This window comes from Nuphar pumila, chromosome 7 (assembly GCF_984573655.1).
Source record: "Nuphar pumila chromosome 7, dmNupPumi1.hap1.1, whole genome shotgun sequence".
NCBI classification, from domain to species: domain Eukaryota; kingdom Viridiplantae; phylum Streptophyta; class Magnoliopsida; order Nymphaeales; family Nymphaeaceae; genus Nuphar; species Nuphar pumila.
The window spans coordinates 6,648,817-6,675,138 of NC_143255.1; the positions used below are offsets into that span (position 1 = coordinate 6,648,817).

Here is a 26,322-nt window from a genome sequence, read left to right on the forward strand (position 1 = left end):
TTTTTCAAATCCAACCATGTGGACGTGCTCGGCATGATGAAGTTGTCAGGAATCAACAACTTGCTCATGTATTTTTTACGGAAAAAATGTGATTTTTGAATGCTTGAATATTTATAAAGATTAAAAGTCATTAATTTTTAAAACCTTACGAAAATTATGTTTATGCATCAAAACAGGATGTTTCAAGAGCGGTTTATTAGAAAATCAAACATGTAAATCACATCTGATCATTCAAGAGAAAAAAATAAAAATTCATGAAGATAGTGGTCCACACATTAGTTCTCAAATTTTCAGTTTTCATACTCTAGTGATTGTATATATAGAGAGAGACATAGAGAAAGAGAGATTCCCATGGTCAAATTCACTGACCGTCCATAGTGCGCGTCAATGGATGGCCAGCGCAAAACAAATCAGTGTTTTTGATGATTTTTTCTGCCAAAGGAGAATTAGCGCGACAAAATTGTTGCCTAATGCTCTGGGCAGATTAGCAGCAACAGAAAACATCGTTAAAAGTCATTAGTGGTGCCTTTTGTTGTGCTATTACTCATTTTTAGCGGCGACAATTTTGTCAATTCCCATCATGCTATTTTTTTTTCTTTGGCATGTGATCATCCATCAAAGTGCGAGATTGACCACCGATTTAGTACCTAAGCAATTCGTAGCTACCAATTTCTCTCTCTCTCTCTCTCTCTGAAAACCTACCATTACAGGTTATATTGGATTTTTTGTTTTTTTTTAAATTCTGATCATAATATGCTTGTTTTTATAATAATCAGTTCTTCGAGCATTTGATTCCTATGCATGGAAAGTTTTGTAAGTTTCAAAAATCAATGGCATACAATTTTAATAAATTTTCAAGGCTCCAAATACCATTTTTATCCAAAATTCATGATCCAAATATTGATTTATAGTAAATCAATCATGCTGAACACATATGTAAGGTCAGAATTTTGAAAAAAACATCAAAATTTTTCCTTCCGGTAGGTTTGTCATGTCTTTTAGTGGGTATATATGGAAATCAAAACCTTCCACACTAACCTACTAGAAAACATTTTATCAGATTTTCAGTGTTTTTTGAAATTTTGGCTTTACATATGTGATTTATGTGCTTTTTTTATAGAAATCAATTCTTGGACCATTTGATTGTAATGCACGAATAGGTTTTTATAAGGTTTAAAAAATCACGGGCCCATAATCTTCATAAATTTTTTAGGCTCCAAATACCATCTTTTTCATAAAAAAGGCATGATCCAAGTGTCAATTTTTAGTAAATCAATCACTCTGATGCATCTGTAAGGTCAAAATTTTGAAAAAATACTGAAAATCCAATAAAATATTTCTTATTAAGTAGGTTTGGTAGGTTTTCTAGTAAGGAGAGAGAAATGAAAACCTACAAAATACCAAACCTACTAAATGAAACATGCAATTAGATTTTCATGAATTTTCAGTATATATACAAGGAGATGGTCCTACCGTTTGTTTTTAGTTAGGTTCATCCTATTAGGATATTTTGTTCGATCTAAAATGTTAGATGTATTTATCATTGTTATTTTATTAAGAGTAGAATTGATTTGATGTAAAAATGTAAATATTTTATCATCAAATTTTAGTATATATTAACCATTGATTTTTTTTACCTTTTCAAAATATACATATGAGAATAAAAAATCTTCATCAAATACATGTTTTCTATTGAGTAAACAATGATAAACACATCTAATATTTTAGATTAAGTAAAAAATATTTTAAAGTACAATTTTTGGAAGATACTAACGGACCTAACAAAAAAAGGGGTAGGATCCTCCTCTCTCTCTCTCTCTCTATCTATCTATCTATATATATATATATATTATTGTACCATACTATCTAGTTAGAAATTATAGGTGCAAGCTCGGATTCAGTATTATCTTATGAAATTATGATCATATCCAAAATATTTAAGTCTACTTTGTTACATCTTATTGTAATCTGGTCTGGATTCAGACCTTATCTTTTGTGAATTGGATTTTGATTCAGATCAACATTGATTTAGAACGTATCTGATCTACTTGGGCTCATAAAGGCTACTCCATTTCTATGGTGCCACTCCAATGTGTTAGCTCCCATGGTGAATTATGCGAATGCAATAAAAGCATGCATAGATATTATTGTAGAACATGACAATACGCACGAATGAAAGAGGCCAATCGAATCGGCCGGGGTCCCCCACCTACTCGCCTGACTACCTCTAACCGTCCCATCATGCGGAACCAGGAAGCTTCCAGTTGGTTCACCTACACCTTACCCAGTTTCTTTTTTACCAACCTACTTGAGACAAGCTGTTCCCTTGTAACCAAGAGGTAGTTCTTTGGAGGCCAGCTCAGACTGTTCAGACTTGCAGACAATCCAGTCATATTAAATATCACAAAAATTGGTGATATGAACTGAGTCGCACTCGTCTTCGCCGATGATCCCTTGCATGACACATTTTTGTAGTTCTCCACATTCAAAATTACTAAAAATTGTTGTTGTTCAAGTATACAACTCGTGAGTAATGTGTAGCTTCAAGACCATTTGCCTTCTAGCCTCAAACCTCTTTAAAAACATATTTGCAGAATATTTTTTGCTTAATCCAAACCTTTTAAATGTATTTATCATTGCTTGTTTACTGAAAATCATGCTATTGATCCAATCAATTTAACAAGAATTCTTGATTTTTAGTTAATCAGGTTTTTGGTGCAATATATACTGTTGATTTTTTTTTATGAACTAAACACATCTAAACCTAAAAAATGCTTAAACTATTACATATTTTTTAATAAACAAAGAGACCACATCTACCGGTTTAGATTAAACAAAAAATGCATCCAAGCATATTTTCTAAATAGGTGGGTCTTGAAGATAAATGGTCTAGGAGCTGCACATTACTCTGCGACTCGTTGGGCCCTCACCTACTCTCACGCGCCTGGAAGAGTCAAGTGACAGACAGTCAAAGGACATGACTTTCCCTTGTGGCTGTTGTTGTTATCATGTGTATAGACGTTAGCAATGATCTCAGAGCCATCACCACAAAAGAGAGAAAGAGGGAGAAAAAGAAGAGTAATTTCCTTCCCTCCTTCCTTTAAGCAGCACCACCAAAGAAAATCACGACCATGGGGGGCAAGAGTGAGTGGGCAGACTTCTATCACCGATCCCTTGGGCTTGGCCAAGCACCGCTACCACTGCCCTCATCAACACTGAGTATTGTTCATGATTCTATGGCAGATTCTACAGTAGTCACCACTAGAATGTCAGGCCATGCATCCCCACAAGACAGCACCAGCTCATCCATCCTTTCTAGCAACAGCAATTCCCATATTGGTGCTGGAGGGCGTGTAGGAAAGGCTGCAAGGAAGAGGAAGAGGGTGTCCAGGCGAGTACCAACCACCATTTTTAGTACAGATACACACAATTTCAGAGCCATGGTCCAGCAATTCACTGGGGGACCTTCTGCACCTTTCTTTCCTGGCTCTCAGGGAGGGTCCAATCTCAGTTTTGGGTATAATAGTGTTCCCCACCATCAAATCAATCCTTCAGCTGACGCACTCATGCGGCCAGACATGCAGCACCATCAGCAACAGCAAGAAGAGTTGTTGGTGTTGTCAAGTGACAGTGGCAACAGGGCCAACAACCAAGCTTTTCTTCAGCACTTCACCAGCCCAAGACCTACCGTTGGTGGTTTCCTTTTTTGATGGTATTTATTCAAACATGAAAGCCCCCCTTGTAGTTCCCTGTTCCAACCACGGTAAACGTCATATTGTGAATTGGAAAACGGGAAATCCATGAGTGGTAGAAATACAATGACCAACTTATATATATATATATATATATATATATATATATATATATATATATATATATATATATATATATATATATATATATATATATATATATATATATATATATATATATATGTTAGGAGGACTCTAGTTTGTTGAGGGGCATATATACTTGGTAATGGTGTAATTTATTGTCTTTGTTTCTTTCGCATGATCATATGATATCTGAATTTCCTTGATAGTAATTGTGGAAATTTGGCTCCGTAAGGGCTCTGCTCATCTGGTAGGGGTGAATTGTAAACGCCAGTAAGTTGGCAGGATACCACAAGTTTCATACACACGGGCATCCCTTACCGCAAGGCTGAGGGTGAGTACTCTCTGATGGGCAGGAGAGACCTCAAGAGCTTTACCAACCAGTGACCTGCCAATATGGTTGGTGATAGGAAGATTTTCCTTTTGTCCAGCCAAAAAGAATAGTGGAGATTTTGTTTCATATGAATTAAGCTGCCTTTGTTATAATACAGGATCTGCGACCAACTAAAATGGTAGCGTGTTACATGGCTAATCACTATGATTATGGTAGTCTAATGCCATTCATTATTGGGAACAACTTTCATTACTGCTCTTGCTGTAATTTTGTAAGAATTCATACTTACAAGTGTTTTTAATCTGATCAGAATTTGTGTATTTGACATTGTCCATTCATTAAAATACATGATCTAGATCAACTTGATTTTACAAAAAAAAAAAACTTGAATATTCTATCATCAATATGATACCCAGAAGGGTTTAAAGCACCAAGCTAGGTGGGTTAGCTCAAGGCATTCAAGTTAAAAGACACTGATCAGAGTGTGATACCGGGGTGTGCATCCCTTGCTACAAGGTCTAAGCCCACCGGCGGCTATTCCCTGTGCTGCAAACACAAAACAGGGCTGCAGTAGATGCGACACCTCTTGGTCCATGATAGGATGTCCAAACTAATGTTGTTAGTATCGGTATCAGCCCTGAATCGTCTGGCCACCGATTCAGTTGTATGGGCCGATGCTCAAGTGAATTGTTCTGTATCGGTCCAAAAATAATAATAAAATTATTACGTGTCAATTACAACATGACACGTGGTAAAATCATTAAAATTATTTTAAAATTTATTTTTTGGTATTTTTTACATTTATTACCAAATAGCCCATTCAAGCTTGCAGCGTATCAATTTTCTGCCACGATGCATATCGGGCCGATACACACCGATACTAATAACAATATTGGTCCAAACCAAAGCAGTGGTTTCTCCCATTATTGAAAAGAAAAAACAAAACAGCTTCAATACAATATAAGTTGGTGAACTTTCTTTCTATAAGACACATATGAGCATGAAAACTTATCTAATTAATGTAACACAAGTTTTCTACTATATAAACTGCGATAAATAGGTCTACAGTGAAAAACACTTGAACCACGACCTGGTGAACTAGGAAGATATAACCTTGCAGATGTATTTCTTTAGATAAGTATTTCTTTTTGTTTTTTTTTTGGCAAATCTAATCTTGCATATGTATTAGGCATGGTCCTATACGCTCGTTAAACAAGTAAAAAGACCTTTAGTGGTGCTTCAAAAGAGACGGTAAAGGTCTTTTGACCTTTTAACACGCGGAGGTTCACTCTCGTTATGCTCAAAAAATATTAGGCAGCTACCATCTACTATATATGTAGTGAGTGGTAGCTGCCTACCGCTCTTTGTATCTGAATCTGCAAACAGACACACACGTTGATTCAGCGGTTTTTTGACCTTTAGTAACACTTCAAAAGCACCACTAAAAGCCTTTTATAATAAGGTGCATGTGTGATGTACGTTCAAGGCTTTTGAAGAGTCGTTAATGGATTCAACGACTTTTTGACGTCTAGCGGTGCTTTAAAAGTGTTTGTGCCACTAAATGGCTTTTATACATAGGGCACGGGCTGAGCATCCATCATGCGTGCAATGGGCACTCAATGCACCACTACAGGGATGATGGGTAATAATGGCGATTTTTCAGGCTGTTATTGCTTTATTTCTCACCTGTATTGGCCTATAACGATGATATTTCTCGCGATAAGTTGCCGTTAAGAAATAACCTTTATTGACCAATAATGTTGACATTTATAGGTCACTGCTAAAGGGTGACCCAACACCATTGAAGAATCTCACCAAAACTATGAACAATAATAGTGGCAATGTAGCCTATAACAGTGAGGTTGTTTTAACAACAAGATAGCTTATAATGCCGAGATCTTATCTCATTGTTATAAACTATAACAAGGAGAATTAAATCATCGTTATAGGCTATAATAGTGAGACATGATTCTCACCTATAACAGCGAGACAAGGATCTTGCCTACAATAGTGAGACAAGGATCTTGCTATTATAGGCTAATCGATTATTTAACCATTATTTATTTATACCTAACAGTTAACACTCTAACAAAAAATCATTATTTATTTATACCTAACAATTAACACTCTAAAAAACATAGAAATCAATGGATTTTAAATAGAATGCATCAAACAGTAGAAACTATTGACTAACAAATGTTGATTATCTTTGTTCTTGAAAATTGTTTAACTACAAGAAAAATGCTAATTAGCGACGAAAATTTGTGATGGATTTTTTCCGTCTCAAATTTGTGACAGATCAGCGAGAGAAAACTATTTGTCGCTAACATTTGAAATATTTACAAAATTAGCGACGGAAATATCTTCGTCGCTAATTAGCGATAGATTAGCGACAACATTTTTTCGTCGCCAAAACACTACAAAAAAATGCTAATTAGCGACAGAATTAGCGAAGGAATTTTTTCATCCATAATTCGTCGCTAATTAGCGACGGATTAGGGACGAAAAAATTCTCTCGCTAATTCTGTCGCTACTTTTCGATTTAAACCATCCCACCTACGGCGCGAAATTTTTCCTCCCCCCGTTCAAATTTTTTCCCTCCTCCCATTCGATTTAAACCATCCCCACCTTTCTCTGACGATGCACAGCGACCTCTCGCACCACGAAGGTCGACCTTGTCAGGCACCTCTCGCACCACGCGCAGCTTCTGCAGCGATCCCTCCGTCCCCGTCTCGTTGTCCAGCCCGACGACACCTCTCGCACCACGCGCAACTTCTGCAGTCGCTCTGCAGCGATCCCTCTATCCCTGTCTCGCCGTCCAGCCCGACGGCACCTCTCGCACCATGCACAGCTTCTGCAGCCGCTCTGCAGTGATCCCTCCATCCTCGTCTCGTCGTCCAGCCCGACGGTACCTCCATCCTCCATTCTCAGGCACATCTCGGTGGAGACTGCTCGGGCACCAACGACACCTCCATCCTCCGCGTCGTCGTCCAGCCCGACGCCTCCTGCAAGTTCTCCCCCGTCAACCCTGGCTACACCGCCTGTTTTGATCGCTCCTCCCGGCGGTGCCCCTCGGCAGTCTCCACCGCCTGTCTCGCCTCTCCCTCGCCGGATCCCGTCTCCACTACGACCCTTTCTCCCACCGTGACTGGCTCGCTGCGGAAGAGCGTCCCGACGCTGATTCTGTACAAAAAAAATTGCTCCCTGCCGGAGAATGCGCCGACAGTGAGCAATTTTTTTTTTTTTTTTTAAATTTAACGATGGATTAACGACAGATATTATTTATTGCTAATTTAAAATAGCGAAGGACTCACAATGGATCATATTCGTCGTTAATCTGTCGCAAATTAGCAACGAAATTAGCGGCGAATAAGTTTTGGCACTAATTAGCGTCGAAAAATTTGCGATGAAAGTTATCCGTCGCTAATCCGATGCTAATCCATCGCTAAACAGTTTAGCGACAGATTAGCGTCAGATTAGCAACGAATTTAGGTCGTCGCTAATCCACATGTTTCTTGTAGTGTTTGCACACTATTTCTTGTGTGATCAATTATGGACCACGTTGTGCCTCTCTTCTCACCTATTATGTATCCCTGATGAAAGTTCAGGTTCAAATATTGAGCATTGAACTATTCAAGTAAAAAATATTAAATATAGAAGTCAGCCACAATTGTATATATGTGTCGTAGTGAACAAATTTAATACTGGAATTTAATTTACTAAAAAGAAAGGACCATTGACAACATTGAATTTATAGCAAATGAAGATAAGTTGTAACAACTCAAGCAATTGAACAATGGCAAAATCACAATCATAGCGTATCTCGTCATCCCCAAAATAGGCTGCTTGTGAAAAAAAGGGAGAGATCAGCGAGTACCCACAAAGAAACCAAACTTAAAGCAGTGATATTTGAGCTCATGAGATGAAACCAATCTCAGAAACCCAAAGATGACAATGTAAAGAGAAGAAAAAAAATACATAAAGAAATAGCAAAAATATTAATGCTAAACCCTAAATTAGTAATTCATGTAAACTTACTTAATTTGTAGTAAGCCCATATTTGTTCATCTAGTAACAAGGAAAGCACCATAAAACAAACATGAAAAGCAACAAATCATGATAATGCAAGACAACCAAAGCCCCAAAATTTATGGTATTTAAACACTAGTTTTTAAGCTAGGGTTTTTTTTTAACTTTGATCTAGTTTTTGACCTAAAATGTTGTTGGAGAGAGAGAGAGAGAGAGAGAGAGAGAGAGAGAGAGAGAGAGAGACCATTTTTGGGCTTTAGGAAGGACTCTGCAACTCCCTCCTTTCTCCTCTCGCAAATCCTTCTCTCGGCGATCGGTTTGCATCCATCGCGCCATCCTCATCCATGATGTCCTCCTCCTCCGGCTTGAAGTCAACTGCTTTCACAAAATAGAAGAGGAGAGAGAGAGAGAGAAAATGACCCATTGGGCCCTTTTTATAGACATCACTCTATAGCGGCGACATAACACTATCCATCGCTAAGTCATCGGCAATCCGTCGCTAAATGGAGTAGCGACGGATTATCGCTAATCTGCAAAATTCTTATAGTGAAAACCCTACAACGAAGAGATCAAGTTCTCTCCAATATTGATCTATTCAGATCACCATTATTGATTAAGCTAATCGTGGTGACATTCATGGTTGTAGTAAAATAATAGTAGCGAGATTCATGAATCATCGTTATTGATTGAGCTAATAAAGGGACAAAAATCTCATTGTTATTGCTTAATCAATAGTTGCAAGATTTTTTTCGCTGGAAAAGAGTCATTGCTATTGACCCTTGTCATTATATTGGTCACTCTATAACGATGACAGTTATCTTGCTGTTATATATGAAACTAATGTCAACGACAAAATTTTCATCATTATTGATTCATCAATAGCGGCAAGATTTTTTCTCACTGAAAAAGAGTTGTCACTATTGACCCTCATCCTTGTAGTGGTCACTCTATAATGGTGACCATTATATCACCATTATAGACAAAGCTAATAGTGTCAACAAAAATCTTATTGTTATTAATAAAGCTAATAGTGAGGACAAAAAACTCATTGTTATTGCTTTATCAATAACAACAAGATTTTTCTCGTTGAAAAAATGTCATCGCTATTGACCATTATCCTTGTAGCGGCCACTTTATAACGATGATATATATAACTATCACCGTTACAGAGTAAAACCCTATAACAACAAGATATGTGCAGTGACAAGGCATTCCAGAAGATATCCAGCTCATCATTCTTGATGAAGCTAATAGCGGTGAGATTCATGGCCTGCCATTATTGATCAAGCTAATAGCAGGGACAAAAATCTTGCCATTATTGCTTGATCAATAGCGACAAGTTTTTTTTCTCACCATTAAAGAGTTGCCGCTATTGATCCTCCTCCTTATTGTGTGCATCTATTTTCGTCAGGCACAAAAAGTGGTAGGTAGAGCAGCTATCACCTTTAGTGTGTGTGTGTGTATATATATATATATATATATATATATATATATATATATATATATATATATATATATATATATATATATATATACACACACACAAACACATATCATCGAACAAGCTTGACTCTACGACCGCGCGCTAAACAAATTTCAAAAAATGAGTTTTTAGTAACGATTCTTAACCGATGTTAAAACTGTAAAACACAACATTAGTTTTGCGTATTGAGCATCAATCATGCGATTAATGTTGAGCACACACACATTTAGTTTAAGCAATTATGAATTAAGCATCTACCACTTTCTCTTTTTTCTCTCTCTCTCTCTCTATATATATATAGAGAGAGAGTGGGTCACTAAATATGAGAACTAAAAATATGGGTATTTTCATCACTTTTTTGCAAATCCGATTGTGTGGATGTGTTTGGTATGATGAATTTTCTAGGAATCAACCATTGGATCGTGTATTTTTTATGAAAAATATGAATTTTGAATGCTTGAATATTTATGAAAATTATGAGCCATTGATTTTAAATCCTTAAAAAAATCTTATGCATCAAAATAGGACGATTCAAGAGCAGGTTTTTATCAAGCATGCATATCACATGTACAGTTAGATTCAAGAGAAATGAACAAAAAATCTATGAAAATCGTTGTTCTCATATTATAGTGATTATATATATAAACTTGCTTTACCTAAAACTGAAATATTCTAGTGACTATATATATGAGCATTTTCAGCACTTATTTTGCAAATCCAGCCATGTGGATGTGCTTGGCACAGTGAATTTGCTAGGAATCAACTATTGGATTGTGTATTTTTTATGAAAATGTGATTTTTGAATGCTTGAATACTTATAAAGATTATGAGCCATTGATTTTAAAGCCTTAAAAAAACATATTTATGAATCAAAATCTAATGATTCAAGAGTGGGTTGTTAAAAAATCAAGCATGTAAATCACATCCTTATGGTTATATTCAAGAGAAAAGAATAAAAAATCTATGAAAATGGCCGTTCACACATTTGTTCTTATATATATATATATATTTGCTTTACTTGGTTTTAAAGGTCTCGGCTGTTAGAATTGATGCTGAAATTCGACTTTAGGTTGCAAGCAAGAATTTGCGGGCTCCTCTAGAAACCATCCATTTTGTCTCGTGGATGATTTTCATAATTCCCACCAGGAATTAAAAACTCATGTTGATTTCCTTTGGAATCCACGCACTCATGTTTTATACTTTTAGGTGCACCTTCTAGAAGGGTTTGCGTGTGCAGCAAGAAAGAATACTTGTCTTCAAAGACTTGTCCCTCTAAGATATGTGTTCTTTAAATTTTGAACGTGGACATATTACAGCACGAAAAAAAAATCTAAGGTAGACCCACACTGTACTTACAGGTCTTCTCGTGCCCCAAGATTGAAGTTGGGTGTACCAACTAATTTCATGCCAATCCAATATGCAGTCGACACAAAGGAGTTTTCGCTTGGCCCAGCTTATTAAAAAAAATACACCACAAATGCTAGAGACATCCAAAAAAGAAATGTATCTTACGACATATATCTGGCATAGACGTGCAACTAAATGCATCTGAACAGTTGGGATTACTCCACATTCACACCTGTTTATATATACATATTAGGTCTTTTTTTCTCGTTCTGTCTCATTAGGCCTCATAGTTTGAACTGTTTTATGATAGATCTGAACCGTTAGATGTGTTTAGCATACTCGATTTGGCGAGAATCGACTCTTGGATCATTTTTTTGATGAAAAAATATATTTTTATAAGCCGAAAAAAATTGATGCCTTTATAGTCATTGATTTTAGATCACCGAATAACCCTGAATACATGCTAGATTCGGTGACCCAAAAGCTGGTTCCTACTAAACAAAACATATAGATCACATCTATAGTGTTAGATGTGAGAAAAATACAAAAAAACTACCATTTTTAAATGAGCCTAATGGAGCACAAGGAGAAAAGGAGGCAGCACCACCCCCATTCCTCTATATACATGCTTGTATTAATTCAAGTAATTTAGATGCATCTAGTGGGACAGCTAATATAGCTATATGCTGTTGTGCATTATCTGTCCATGGAGTTTTATGATGCAGGGACAGTGACAGTAAGCACGGCAAGCAGAGCCAGCGCAGCTAGGTCTTTGATCATCATGGTGGTGGTGGTGGTGGTGGTTTGTCCTAAATATTAAAAAAAAAAAACCACCTTAGTCCTTAGGAAAAGGCAAAAGTCACACATGGAGTGGCTGATGCTGTGTATGAGAAAGTGGGGCACGGCGGCGTAAAATGGAAAGTTAGGGGGACCAGGTATTTGGAGGGAGGGGGATAGATGATTGTGGAACGACAAATCAAGTTGCGTGTCCCATGTGTCTCTTGCGAGTTCTTTCTTTTGGGGAACATTTTGGTTCTCAATTTGAGGTCAGGAGATCAGAGGTACAAACGTATCTTTGACCCGATTTCTCACCTAAGCCTGAGGACAGCAATCGACATCAGCGTGGGCCCCACGCCAAGCGAAGTATTCAAACGTCCCCCTTTTTTTTTAAATTTAGCTTGAAAAAATTTCATTATGATAACCATTATGAAGTAAAATTGGAGGATGAAATGGTTTCTATATTATCTGGCGATTATACTGCAAAAGCTTTTGCCGTTTCATATTTTCTACTCATAATATTACAACAGCAACAATAAAAGCAATTAGCTAAATCTGTTTTAAGGAAAATGGTTCTTAGACCTGACAGTGAACTTACCCACGGCTGGTAGGAGCAGCCAGTGCACGTCACCTTGTGTTGGGACGTTGCAAGTTCAAATCCCAATGGTATCGTTGTATTACTGGTAGGGGTCTGCCTAACCCCAGCTTGCCTTTAAAAAAAAAAGTTGTGAAAATTTTTTTATGCCCACAATCATGTAGATTTAGCATCTTGGAGTAAATCTAATACCACCCAAGTGCAAATGTCATAGTGGCACGATGCGACTTTGTCCTTTTGGGTTCTATCCCACGTTACCATATCACCACCACTCATGTTTGTCTTATGCTAAATTTAAGAGAATAAATGGAGAGACGTGATGCAATATGAAGCTTCTTGTGATGGACAACTTTGCTGGGCTTTGATTGCAAACGGCGAACGCACGGGATGCCTGTAACACAACATCACACGCATCCAACGCGACACCTTTTAGGTATGCCGCGGTGTTTCACCCCTCCTCCTGGAACAATGGTATCTGAGACAATTGGGACAAAAGAAAAACAATAAAATAAAATAAAATTAAAATTTAATAAAATCAGAACACTTGGAACAAAAACTTGACTTGTTGGGGACATCTCTACGCTCAGCCAACAGTGTCCAGATAAGATTGTTCTACACAGTCCTGTCCGCACAATCAAATGCCTTCCAAAAATGAACATCCTTGAATTAGGGGAGCAAACGAATTGGAGCTATGACCTGGTAATTCTGAACTGGATCTGGCTGATATTATCAAATTCAGATAATTCATATATGAATCCAAATTGCATTCAGAACAAATAAGTTCTGGTCTTGTCATACCCAGGTCAGAATCACAAAAAGATTAGGGTTGGATCTGAGTTCTACCCAACTCAATTGTATACTTTCACATGAAAACCAATATAATTGTCCCATTTTCTGCAAATCAAGTCTCGAGAGTCGACATATTTAAGGCTATGAAATAGGGTTTCAGAAGAGGGTTGAATGCAAGATCAAAGAACACACCAACACAAAAAAACTCCAACATCTAATGAATGCGGACTCCTAAGAAGCGTAACCATATTGCCAAGAACCTAAGTCTAAAGCAGCAAGAGTAGAAAAAATCTGGAAGAACAAACAACTTGAGTGGTTTCCAAGCCTTCATGATGTGTAAGAGTATGCTAACATCTTTGTAGCAGTAGGGATTTTCCAACCCCAGTTTGCCTATCATAAAAAAGAGAAGGTAAATTTTCTCAGCCTCATTAGCACATTTAAAATGCAAGATCTCTTGTTAAATTTCAGCATTATATGATTTTTATTTATAACAGTAGACAAGTTTCCCATTACAATTCAAAAAGCACCATGCCCAACCATTCCTTTTCTTTTGTTAAGTACACAACTTACTGCTGAAACAGTTGTCACTGACTTCGCTAGTCTGATTCATGGATTCACAGACTCCTTACCTGAATAGGGGTGTAGATAGGCATCCCCAATGTTCTAAATTTCTAACATTTCATATTTGCCAACATTCTCCAGAGATTGATCATAAGATTTTCCCTTGCCAAGAATATCATGGTACCGGGAATTGTTCATTGGTTCTGTTTGAAGTCCTGGTGACTAGATCATGGAGAATGCCAAGAAGTGCATGATCTCTTAAGAGAAAGTAGTTTGTGAAATCGTGTATGCCATTATTGTCATGCTTATAGAAGTCATCCTAAGAGGATTTCTATGGTAACCCAAAAACAACATCAACTCCATGGGGAACAAAATGTCACCCCCTTCTCCTGATTGATTGCTGGAATCATTGAATTTGATCTTAAGAAACAAGGATCCAACTTGAACAAGAGCAACAAATTGCTCCTGACAAGTAATTCTCTTTGATAGAAATATTTCTGATTATTTCATTATCTTCTAAACATGCTGCCAAATCGGAAAGATGTTTCTGCACACCTTCAAATAGAATAGGTTCACCAATGCCATAATTACACCATAGACAGTATAAAAACCAAGCTTTATATTGGAACGAAGAGAACACATTGAAGAACAGACGATCTCACTCATCTAAACTACCCCAAACATCAACAAGATTGAAGCAAATTCATTTTGCATTAGCATGGTCCCTAGTAACTACGTCTATCTAAAAACACACATAATCAACACCCGTCTTACAGAAGCAGGGTCGGTACGTCAAGAACTCGGGAAAATGACGCAGAGAATCGAGCGGCGCACCTCTAGAAACCAATCATACAAGGCTAAGAAGAAGGGGCGTCCAAAGAGGTCGGAGACGGCGCCTTCAGCAACAGGCATCGTCCCAATGCCGCCAGCCCTCAGCAAATTGGTGAGCAAGTTGCTGGCATTGTTAAACAGGTTCTTCTTCTTAGTAGTAGACTGTAAGGACTTACAAAGAGGTATAAAAAGAAACCATAGTAAGCTTGTGGAGCTGTTCCTTTCGTTTTCTTTTCCCTCTTTCATATACAGCAATCCAGAGTAGCGTCAGACCCAATTCTTGGGAACCCCCATATCATTTTTGAGCAATTATGAAGAAGCATTATATACCAAAACTCCACGCGCAACAGAAGAAGAGAGAGCCAAAACAGGATTTCAACATAGCCAGAGAAAGGGTCAACCGAGTTGAACCTAAAGAGAACAAAACCAGGAACCCCAAAACCAATAAAATCTGGAGGTAGCGAAGCGACAACAGGAGAAAATGTTAGATTTGAAAAATGAATACGCATAATCGCATAAACGTCCACTAGGATTTTCTGAGCAAAATGATTAATGCCGATCAAAGATTCTTGAAAAAGGTCATAGTTGCACACCATCCAAATGAACCACCAACTGGTAAACAACCACGACCTCCAGATTAACCACCACCGCTTACTGCGCCGAAGGCAGACCAAGTGGACCCAAGAGAAAGAGAGTGGCCGGCCAATTTTGGAAATAGCAGAATAAGTGGAGACAGTCGGTTTTCCTATCAGTGAAAAATACCATTGGCTGCTCAAAGATACTACTGGCCTACAACGAACACGGGGATTCCTTCATACTGATATAACCCCGATCGTCCAATCAACGGCAAGGATTAGTCCATATTCTCACCGAAAATGGGAGATTAGGCATGCAGGATGCATTGACATACCATGCACAACATCATATGTCTGCAGTTTAGGATCTTGTTTACAATCAACTCTCATCCGGTACAATCACATTTCATGCTTAGCCTGCAGCTCCACTACCTTTGTCCATCATCTCAACATTTTTCGGGATGCCAAGATGAATGGCCATCAGGCAGGATGCTGCATATAATGTTAACACTTCGCGTGAAGTGTTTACATTATATGCAGATGCAGTTTTGCTGCCAGCCACCCATCTTGGTAGTGATCTCCATCTTGAAAAATGTGGAGATTGGTGACTGTCAGCAGCAGTAATGCCGGTGAATAAAACATGCCCTCAACTGTAAATGGGTAGGATTCGGTCTGGATGCAAGGTCTGGATAACTTATATACCTAATATTCATTTATCTTTATAATGATCTTAAGATAGGACCGGATAAACTTACCTAATGAGGCATAGGATAATTGAGTTTCTAATAACTGTCAACTATACTAATAACTTGTTAGTAACACTCATAAAAGTGCATATAACATGACATGTTATGCATGCTTAAATGTTTTGATTTAACTCATTTAAATTAAGGTGACCACGAAGCAAGTTCTTAAAATGAATTTTTCAACTCTATTTTATAAGAAAATAATATAAAAAATACTTGACTTTAGCTTGCTTGAAGTGATATTCTCATCTTTGATGAAAGGGATTGGCTCTTGTGAAAAGGGACATGCAAGAATGATACATATGAAACTCTATTAGTAATAAGGCTGTTCTCCTTCCCTAACACAAGTATGTGTGGGCAAAAAAAGTATCGATGCGAGCTTATTAGATGGTTTATTTAACATGCTAACAAAGATTTCTTACAAAAGACAAATTTAAAGGTTTTGGGGTGGCTCTTCCCAATAGGTGGCCTATATGTTGCAAGTATGAAGAGAACCATATACACTTATTTTTCTCTTTTAATATCTTCTAAAATATATGAAAATTTATATGCAAAAGATTTGGTAAAAAGGAGAGTTCTATACAAGGGAGTTAGTTCAGAACATTTATGGTGGAATTCTATATAGTTTTCTGTTGGATGGCTTAAGTTGTTTCTTGCAGGGTTGAATATGTGAATATTGAAGTTATGGAGGGTTGAAGGAAGATAAATGTATGTGAATGTATGGGTAAATGTTTTATTTTTGCAGGTTTAAATAGCTGAATGTTGAAGTTATGGAAGGCTAAAGGAAGATAAATGTATATGTAAATATTATATTTTTTGTAGAGTTAAATATGTGAATGTTGAAGGTTGTGTTTATGCATTGTTGAATATAGGCATCAATTAGTGTACATAAATGTATGTGAGTGCTATTGAATAATGTATATGAATGTATGTTTATACGGAAAAGAATATAAGTATATGTATGTATGCTTATGAATGGTTGAATAATGTATATGAATATATGTTTATACAGAGAGAAAAAATGCTTATACAGAGAGGAAAAATGCTTACACCGGGATGAATGTATATACATGAGAATTTATTATGAATAAATATAATAATTATTAAAAATATATTAATGACATTTATAGGTGCTAATATAGTTAGGGGTGGCAATTTCTGACACGACCCGCCAACCCGCCTCTTAGGCGGGTTCGGGTTGGGCTTAAGCCAACCCGTTTAATAAACGGGTCGACCCGTGTAACCCGTTTATTAAACAGGTCGGGTTCGGGTTGGGGGTATGCCAACCCGCCAACCCGGCCAACCCGTTTAATAAACGGGTTAGGCGGGTGGGTCAACCCGCCAACCCGACCCGCCAACCCGCCAACCCGTATGCCCGACCCGGCAACCCGCCAACCCGACCGTCAACCCGACCCGTCAACCCGTCAACCCGACCCGCCAACCTGCCTACCTGCCAACCCGATCCGTCAACCCGCCAACCTGAAAACCCGTTTACCCGACCCAACCCATTTATTAAATGGGTTGGCGGGTCGTGTCGGGTTACCCGTTTATTAAACGGGTCGGGTTCGTGTTTGCCACAACCGACCCGTTTAATAAACGGGTCGGGTTCGGGTTGAGGTATGCTGACACGCCAACCCGACCCGATTGCCACCCCTAAATATAGTAGCACCAGTAAAGAGTTTTTATTGGCACTAAAATAGCACCAATAAACAGTTTTTACTGGCACTAAAAGTGCACCCGTAAATGTGAATTTTACTGGTACTACAAGTGCACAAATAAATGTGTTTTCACTAGCACTATGTGTTAGTGCTAGAGAAAGTTTTATCGGCACAACCTATACCAACGAAATCACTAGTGCTTTGCACGTGCCAGAAAAAAATATTTACTGGTGCACAACATGCTTTTACGGGCGCTATTTGAGCGCCAGTAAAATAAGGATTTCTTGTAGTGCCAATTTTTCTTTTCATATAACGAATTGAATGGGAGTGAAGGGATCACAAAGTTCAAAGCATAAACAAAAAGGTGAATGCATACAAACCGTTTGCATAGGAACACAGAGAGAGAGAGGACTTTTGCCTCCCCACTAGCCTCGCTGTTTCGCCGTTGCATAGGAGAGAGAGGGTAGGGGTTAGACCCCCTTTCACCTTTTTTTTTTGTCTCAAGTCATGTTCCCCCGTCCTGTTCTCAACGTAACAGGGGGTGGAATGGTGATGCAACAAACACGTAATCTCGGTAGCGTCCCGCAGGATGCACAATCTATCAAACACAACCTAAAGGGCCTTATTTCTTGTAGTGTGAGGTTTTGTAGGGTTGCAAACGGGTCAGATACAGGATGGGGCTTTTGCAAATTTTGTTTATCTGGATCTGATCCGATCCGACTCCCCAATGTATTTTTTGATTTAAAATCCGAACTGTTTGTGTCCCTAGGTTTGCTTTATTGATTTGTGATATATATTTTTTGAAGAAGAAGAATTATGATATTGTTTCAATTATTTTGAAGTTGTATTTTCTGGTTGGGGGTCTGCCTACCACTTTTCTAATTAAAAAATAAATAAAAAAGGCAAACAAAAAAAACTACCTTATGGGGCTCACATGTTTACATTCAGCAGATGGGGTCCCTTTCCTTGGTAATTTACAACATATGAACTCATGGCGTCCTTTAGTATTTTATTTTTGAGGAAAAATATAATGAGATAAAAAGAATTTTGCCTGAGAAGTTTTCATAGAGAACTTTTCTTTATGAGAAATTTTCGTTTGTTTATGTTGCATCAGAAAATCGGGTTGGCAAAATGTGATTTTTTTTTCATGTTCTTGTGGATGTAACAGAATTAAGGTTGGAAATCTCTCTTTTCACCGAAGTTGTATCAGTATCGGCCCTGAATCGTTGGGCAGCCGATTCAACTGTATGGGCCGTTACCGATACTCATCTGAATAGTTTTGTATAGGCTCAAAAATAATAAAATATTATTACGTGTCCATCAATACGTGATACGTGTTAAAACCATTAAAATAATTTAAAAATATTTTTGGTATTTTTTATATTTATTAAAAATTAGCACTTGACATATTTAAAAGAGAGATTTCCAACCTTAATTTTGTTACATACACAAGAACAAGAAAAACAAAATTCACATTTTGACAACCCGATTTTATTTCTAAGTCTGACAAATTAAATGCCTTATTCCATATCAACTTCAACCTGGTATGTGTTACTACATCACATTATTTATTCAAAGAACTTATCTAAAATCTTAGATGCCAAACTCTTTGTCTAGAGGGGCACAAAGTAACCAAAGTTGAGGACAGGAGGCTGGCCAGGTGCTGACAGATCTTGCAGGACTTCGCTCTTGTAGAATTTCACCTGATGGGAAACAAGAGCCTTGATAATCAAATGGTAGGTGTAGTGTTGAGTTCCGCGGTCCAGTACTTGTCCGTCCACCACTTGTAAGAACTCGAGGTAACCGTGGTTCTGTTCGTTATACCTTTTCACGGCGAACGCACCCACTTCTTGAACGTGGTGGTCCTTCTCAACATTTGGGATGTGAACCCAACCGTGGTGGGAAGAAGGATAAGCAGCGGTTACAAGGGCTGTTGCTGCCACTATGACGAAAAGGAAAGAAAAGGTGCGTGCCATGGTCACAACAAGCTCTTGTGAAGAAGAAAGCTAAAGGAATGAGAGGGTAAAAACTCTTATGATGCAGTAGGTAGATGGATGATTGGCAGGAATTGCTCCAGTGGATATTTATAGGCAAAGGGATCGATCGACTGTGGACCGAATGTACATGTATACGTAAAACTGCATGCTGGGATGAACTAAAGCCACCAGTTTTTGAATTGACTATGAATTATTCTCACCAACTACGCTTTTTTCATAAGAAAAGCAGGTTGGCCTGAAAGAGTGAGTCCTATAGCAATACTAAACGCGTAGCCTTATCCACAGCAGTCAAAGTGTGTAAAACTAATAGAGGTTAGGTAACAGCCTGGGATCTCTCTCTCTCTCTCTCTCTCTCTCGTCAGAATCAATGTTCAAAATTGAGATAAGTGTGCCCTCTCACATTGTTTCACCAAGCATCTTTGAGTTGTTTGGTTGCCAGAGTTTTTCATCTTCAAACTCAATGGGCTTTACAATTATATGGAAACGTATTGGAAGTTGAATTAACAGAGCTGGGAAGCGTGTATAGTCTAGTCAAGTTGCGTTTGCAGCTGCCAACTCTTTGACCTGCTAGGGCCAATTCAACCAACAAGCAATTGACTGGGAAATAACATAGTTTTGGCCAAGGCCAACTCAGGCGTTCATTGGATTGGATTGCACTTAGTTGCATTACATTCCATCTAACCTGGTCCAGATTAGAATAACCTGTTAGAATACCAGGCACCAAGATGCGCGTCCAGGATCTAAGATGACTTTGATCCATCTAGACAGCAACCGTATGTATGTCAGGCATAGAGAACGCTACTACGTCTCTGATCCTGGGGTGATTTGCTCATTCCTCATGGAAGAAAATAAAAATAAAGCAATATCGGTATGACTGGTTTGATATCAGACCCATCCGCATGCACCTGAATCCACCCAAATAACAAGCAGACTGGTACCAACAGGGGCTCTGCTTGTCTGGCAGGAGCAGTTAGTGCACGTCACCTTGTGTTGGAACAATGCAAGTTCGAATCCCAAATGGTACGATTACATAACTGGTAGGGGTTTGCCTAACCCCAGCTTTCACTACAAGAAACTTGTGGATTAGCGATGTCCTAAATCCATCGCTAATCCGACGCTATTTAGCGACGGATAACTTTCATCGTGAATTTTTTGATGCTAAGTAGTGTCAGAACTTATCCGCCGCTACTTTCGTCGCTAATTTGTGACGGATTAGCGACGAACATGATCCATCGCGAGTCCTTCGCTATTTTAAATTAGTGATGGATAATATCCGTCGCTAATCTGTCGTTAAATTTAAAAAAAAAAAATTAAAAAAATTGCTCTCTGTCGGCGCGTTCTTCGGTAGGGAGCAATTTTTTTGCACAGAACCGGCGTGTTCTGGTGTCGGGATGCTCTTCCGCAGCGAGCCAGTCACGGCGGACGCGGATGGGAGTTGATCTCCGGGGGCCGACGCCATTGTCACGTCAGAAGAGGCCGATCCCCGCAGAGGAGGAGACGTGGACGAGTCTGGGCACGAGCTTGGTGAGCCTCGCACGGAGGCCCACAACAGAGATAAGGAGGAAGAGCAGGCCCTCGACGAAGACAGCGGCCAGGGCGCTCTTGTAGGGAATGTTACCAAAGTTGCGGAACCTGACGACGGTGTAGGCGAAGTAGGCGTTGGTGCCCATGCTGGGTGCGAGGGCCAGAGGGAGGTTGGCAAGGGTCCCCATGATGAGGCAGCCGACGAGCGACGAAGCGACAGTGGCGACGATGAGGTCCTTCCTTATGCGGTCAAGGCAGGCGGCGTAGCCAGGGTTGACGGGGAAGAACTTGCAGGAGGCGTCGGGCTGGTCGATGACACAGAGGATGGAGGTGTCGTTGGTGCCCGAGCAGGAGGAGACGGGGACAGAGGGATCACTGCATAGTGGCACACAATCCGAGATGGAGCAGGGCCCGCCAAAGTCGATAAGGATGCTGGCATTAACAGCGAGGATGTAGGCCATGGTGAGGAATGTGGCCGTCCCCGCTCTGATCTCGGTGGTGAAGCTGGACATGCTCTCCTCAAGCTTGAAGTAGCGGCCCACCCTGCTCCTGCCCACGTCGTGGTTCAGCCGGCTCAACGCCCTCTTCCAACTGCCCTTTGTGGTGCGAGAGGCCGCTGCGCATCGTCAGAGGAAGGGCAAGGCTTCTGGCGTCCTAAGAAGCGCCTCAGGTGGGGACAGTTTAAATCGAACGGGGGGAGGGAAAAACAGAGGGAGGAAAAAATTCGAATGAGGGGAGGAAAAATTTCACGCCTCAGGTGGGACCATTTAAATAAAAAATTAGCGAGGGAATTTTGTCGTCGCTAATCCGTCGCTAATTAGCGACGGAAAATTCTCTCGCTAATTCCGTCGCTAATTAGCATTTTTTGTAGTGTTTTAGCGACAGAAAAATGTTGTCGCTAATCCATCACTAATTAGCGACGAAGAGATTTTCGTCGCTAATTTTGTAAATATTTTGAATGTTAGCGACAATTAGTTTCCTCTCGCTAATCCATCACAAATTTGTGATGAAAAAAATCTATCACAAATTTGCGACAGAAAAAATCCTTAAATTGTGGTCGCTAATTAGCATTTTTCTTGTAGTGTTTCTCTGTCGAAAAAAAAAACAAGTTGACTGGTTTGGGTTATATCAGGTCAAGAAAATGAAAACACAAACTACCTATATAATTCAAAGATGTGCTTAAAGTGGATATTTTGATAAAATCATGCAAGTTTTATAAAACACTTTTTAAAACAATATTTTTTTATGAAAATAAGTGTGAAAACCAAACACCAAATAATAAAAACCGGCTCGCACGAGTGGTGGAGTCTGTGTCGATCTCAGGGAACGGAAAATACTTCATATTCAACACACAATCTAACTATGTTTTATTGCCAAAATAAAATGAATTAATTAAATAAATAACTACGATAGTGATGCCCTACACAGAGGGCTTAAACAAATGATTAAGTGCCTTATTACAACCCCAAATGAATTGAATTGAATAAAATAAAGTCTATTCTAAAAATAAAAGAAAAGGTTTTCAGTACTTCGAGTCTTTTTGCCCCTTCTTGATTGATTTGCTTTCCTTTATCCTTCTCTCTGTGTACCCTTTAGGTACTTAGGTTGAACACTTTTGTATGGTTTACTAAAGGGCTCTTTGAGGGTTCCTTGCAAAAACACAAACACAAAACACCGCCGTACGAAGAAAACTAAACAATAATATAATAACTAATGAAATAAAAATCAGCTAAAACATGATTTAAACTAACTAGAATAAACTAATAAACATGTAACTAATTAATACCAACTAAAGTGCTAAAAGACAAAATAGCAAAACAACCTAACTAACTACAACCAAATTGAAAACAACTAACTAACCTTGAAACAATTAGAACCAGCTAACTAAATTAAAAAAGAAAAGAAATTAACTAATCAATAAATATGTGACTCTAAATTCACTTTAATTAATTAACCATTATTCTAAGCTACAACAAAACTATAAGTCTTAATTAAATAATTATCATGTGAATCATCCAACAAAAAGAATAAACAAACACTCAACGGTGAATCAATGAACTAACCAACCCTAAACATTAAAACTGAAAATAAAAACGGAATATAAGTTATTGAATTTAACTACAACTATATTTAAGCAAACATTAAGATCAACTAAAGAAAATGATACTAATAAAAAAAACAGAATCCACTAGGCTGAATTGATTTGAATTAATTACTTTGACCAAATAGGTCTCATGACATTGAACCACTAATAGCACTAGCAGATTAATCATACCCAATGATTCAACTATTCTAATTAAACCAAAGAACTAACATATAGAAAAAGAATGTACGTTAAACAATGCACCTAATGATCCTAATTAATTTAACCTATTCAAAGCAAACAAATGCAATATAAAACGTTGAATCTAAATCACTACTAATGAAAAAAAATCAAATAACCCTAGTCTAACTAACACAACCAATTGAAATACCTATAGACTTGAAACACAATATGACTAACGTGCTTTTACTGAACAACATGTCAGTAGGATCTGGAATTAACATATGTGCACAATATATAAAAAATATATGCTGAGGAAGACTTGATAACACACGCTATGCTGCAATTAGCGTTAGCTTGCGTATTTGGCAAAGACTGCCAGACACAAACTGGTGGCTCTGGTTACAAACGTGATCTCACTCTCATGTTGGACCGTAGTATCGTAGACTTGTGGTTTGCTGATCGGCTAGAAATCCCAGCACTAAAAAAAAAGGAAACGACCACAGTTTGCGAGTCAAATTGGATCAATCAGGCACTTCCGAACTGAAGCATGCAATCTTCAAACCAACACCGATCTGATCGGGTCAATCTTGCCTAAAACATGAGTGCTCAACTGAATTTGATTGACGTGCTTGGATCCAAACAATCCTACATCACTATGTTGGTCACACCAGATTGTTTTCAGGCCACAAAGAACCAGCTATACTGTGCTTTTTTACAAAAATCAAGATAAAACAAAATAATAAAAAGAAACGAATCTACGATGCATTATGCTTCTAACCTAATATGATAAAAATAAAATATGAATCACACTATCCTAAATGCAATGTTTACATTATGCATATCAATAAAAAAACACAATACTACTATCTAGTATGCTAAGAAAAATAACGAGAAGAGGGAAAAGAGGGTTACCTACGCTGGATGGGTTGAGAAGAGAGTGTGGTTGATCATGAGCTGCACGCACGCCTCTCCGATGAAGACGGTAAGAAAATCCGATGAAGACCGGGTTTAGAGGATCGATGAAATAAAGAATAAGAAGAGGAAGAAGAAGGAGAAATAGAAGGAGAAAAGAAATCAGCCAAGAATGAAGAAGGGAGAAGGGAAGATGGAGGCAAGAGGGCTGCTGGAAAAAATGATTTCTCCATCCTTTTTAATCCTATTTATAAGCGTAATTAGGTTAAAATCCAAAATTTATAAAAAGCTTCAATAATTTTTTCACTAATTTCTACAAGGGTCCTTGTTTAGAAACGCGTTTTTTAATAGGATTTTTTTCTAAAACTAATTAACAATAATTAAGTAAGTCCTAATCTAACTAAATTATAAATTAAAAAAAAATGTAACTAATTAAAATACCGAAAAACACAGGACCGAATAAAAAAATATGATTTTTTTAAAAATTCAATTTCAAAGCAGATTCTCGAAAACAACAATAAAGATGAGTTTTTAATGCAATTTTATCATGGATCATGCATAAATAAAAATAAATAAATTGTGAATTTGTATGCACGATCAAATACCCTCATGCTTATCATTTGCTAGTCATCGAGCAAACTGAAGCAAAAATAAAAATGCTAAACTAATCAAAACAAAAACCTAACTCACTTTCATAGGAATCACGATTGCATTTAGCATATGCAACAAGCTCTTTCAACCCCTGGGTTATCCCAGTGGATGAGTAAGGTCTCATGAGGGTTTGTAGGCTAGATCTCATCATATGTCAAGTTTCCTCTTTCTCGAAAAAGATCTGTGTGGAATATTTATATCATAGCCTAATTATTATAATAATGAATATTTTTAACATCAAGAAAAATACCGTAATGATTTTGCAATGTACTGGAGTCATGTCACTAGGAACTAAGGACCTTACTGTATTGGTCTCAAAAATTTATAATATCACGAGGGAGAGCATCCTTTGCCTCAAAGTCGAAGTTAAGTGCACTCTCAGCTATGCATGGGGGATCTCAAGGGTTATACCAACTACAAACCTGCTAAGGTATATGGGAGGTTTTTTCTAAGACTTAAGAAGAAAAAAAAATCCTACCAGCAATATTTTTTTTGAAAGATATAATTTAATTCAGCAAAGAAGAAAGGGAGCCTGGTAACGAGGAATCATCATGATTCCATTATAAAATCCACACAGTAGAGTAGCAAATAGAATTAGAAAACAAAGGCAGAAAAAGAAGTCAGCAGGTGTCAAACAACAGGGACCCCACCTTACTAATTTGGCTGACACCAACCAACCCACTCTGAACCTAAACCCGATCACTTTAACTGCAACTGCTCCAGCAGCTGACCCTGGATGATCCTACGCAGAAGTAAATCCGAATTCTTCTTTCCCCGAAAGATCCTTCCATTCTTTTCTAACCAAACCATTCTCCACAAAAGAAGCAGCCAGCAACCCCACACAAAATTCACCAGGAACCCCAACTGCTAATTTTCGCAGCAATGATTAAAAGAGGTAAAGGCACATCAGTCTCCTATGGAATGCATTTTATCTTCTCAAAAGAAATGAACTAACAGTTGCATCGAAGTGCAGTCCCAAAAAAGGTGGTATGTGTCTTCGACATGTGAAAGACATAAAGAACAACTATTAGGAAAGCAAAAACCTCTCTTTCCTCAAATTTGCCTTCGTTAAAATTTTATTGAAGAGCACCAACCAACCAGTAAAAAAAGCCCTTACCGACAAGCCAGCACCCCACAAAGCATGATGTGGGAACCATTGCGCCATAGGCTGCGAGACATATTCGAAAGCTAATTATGAATATCATAACTTTTGTCAAAATTTTATCTGCATAATTGTTGAAGACTTGTCATTAAATCTTATTGTACAAATTTTGTTATTTTGTGACCTTTTTCTTATATATTTTGTCTATAAAAAATTATTTAAAACAAAATGCATTTTCTTTTGTGGGGAATAATCAGCATAGGGTTAGGCACACCCCTGTTACTTGCAAGTACAAATGTTACGTCATTTGTA

The 26,322-nt window shown here is 38.1% G+C and overlaps 1 pseudogene; it reads right to left on the minus strand.

Annotated features, from left to right (window-relative positions):
• Positions 1 to 21,021: 21,021 nt before the first annotated feature.
• Positions 21,022 to 21,591, minus strand: LOC149831008 (adenine/guanine permease AZG1 pseudogene; annotated as a pseudogene).
• Positions 21,592 to 26,322: the final 4,731 nt, after the last annotated feature.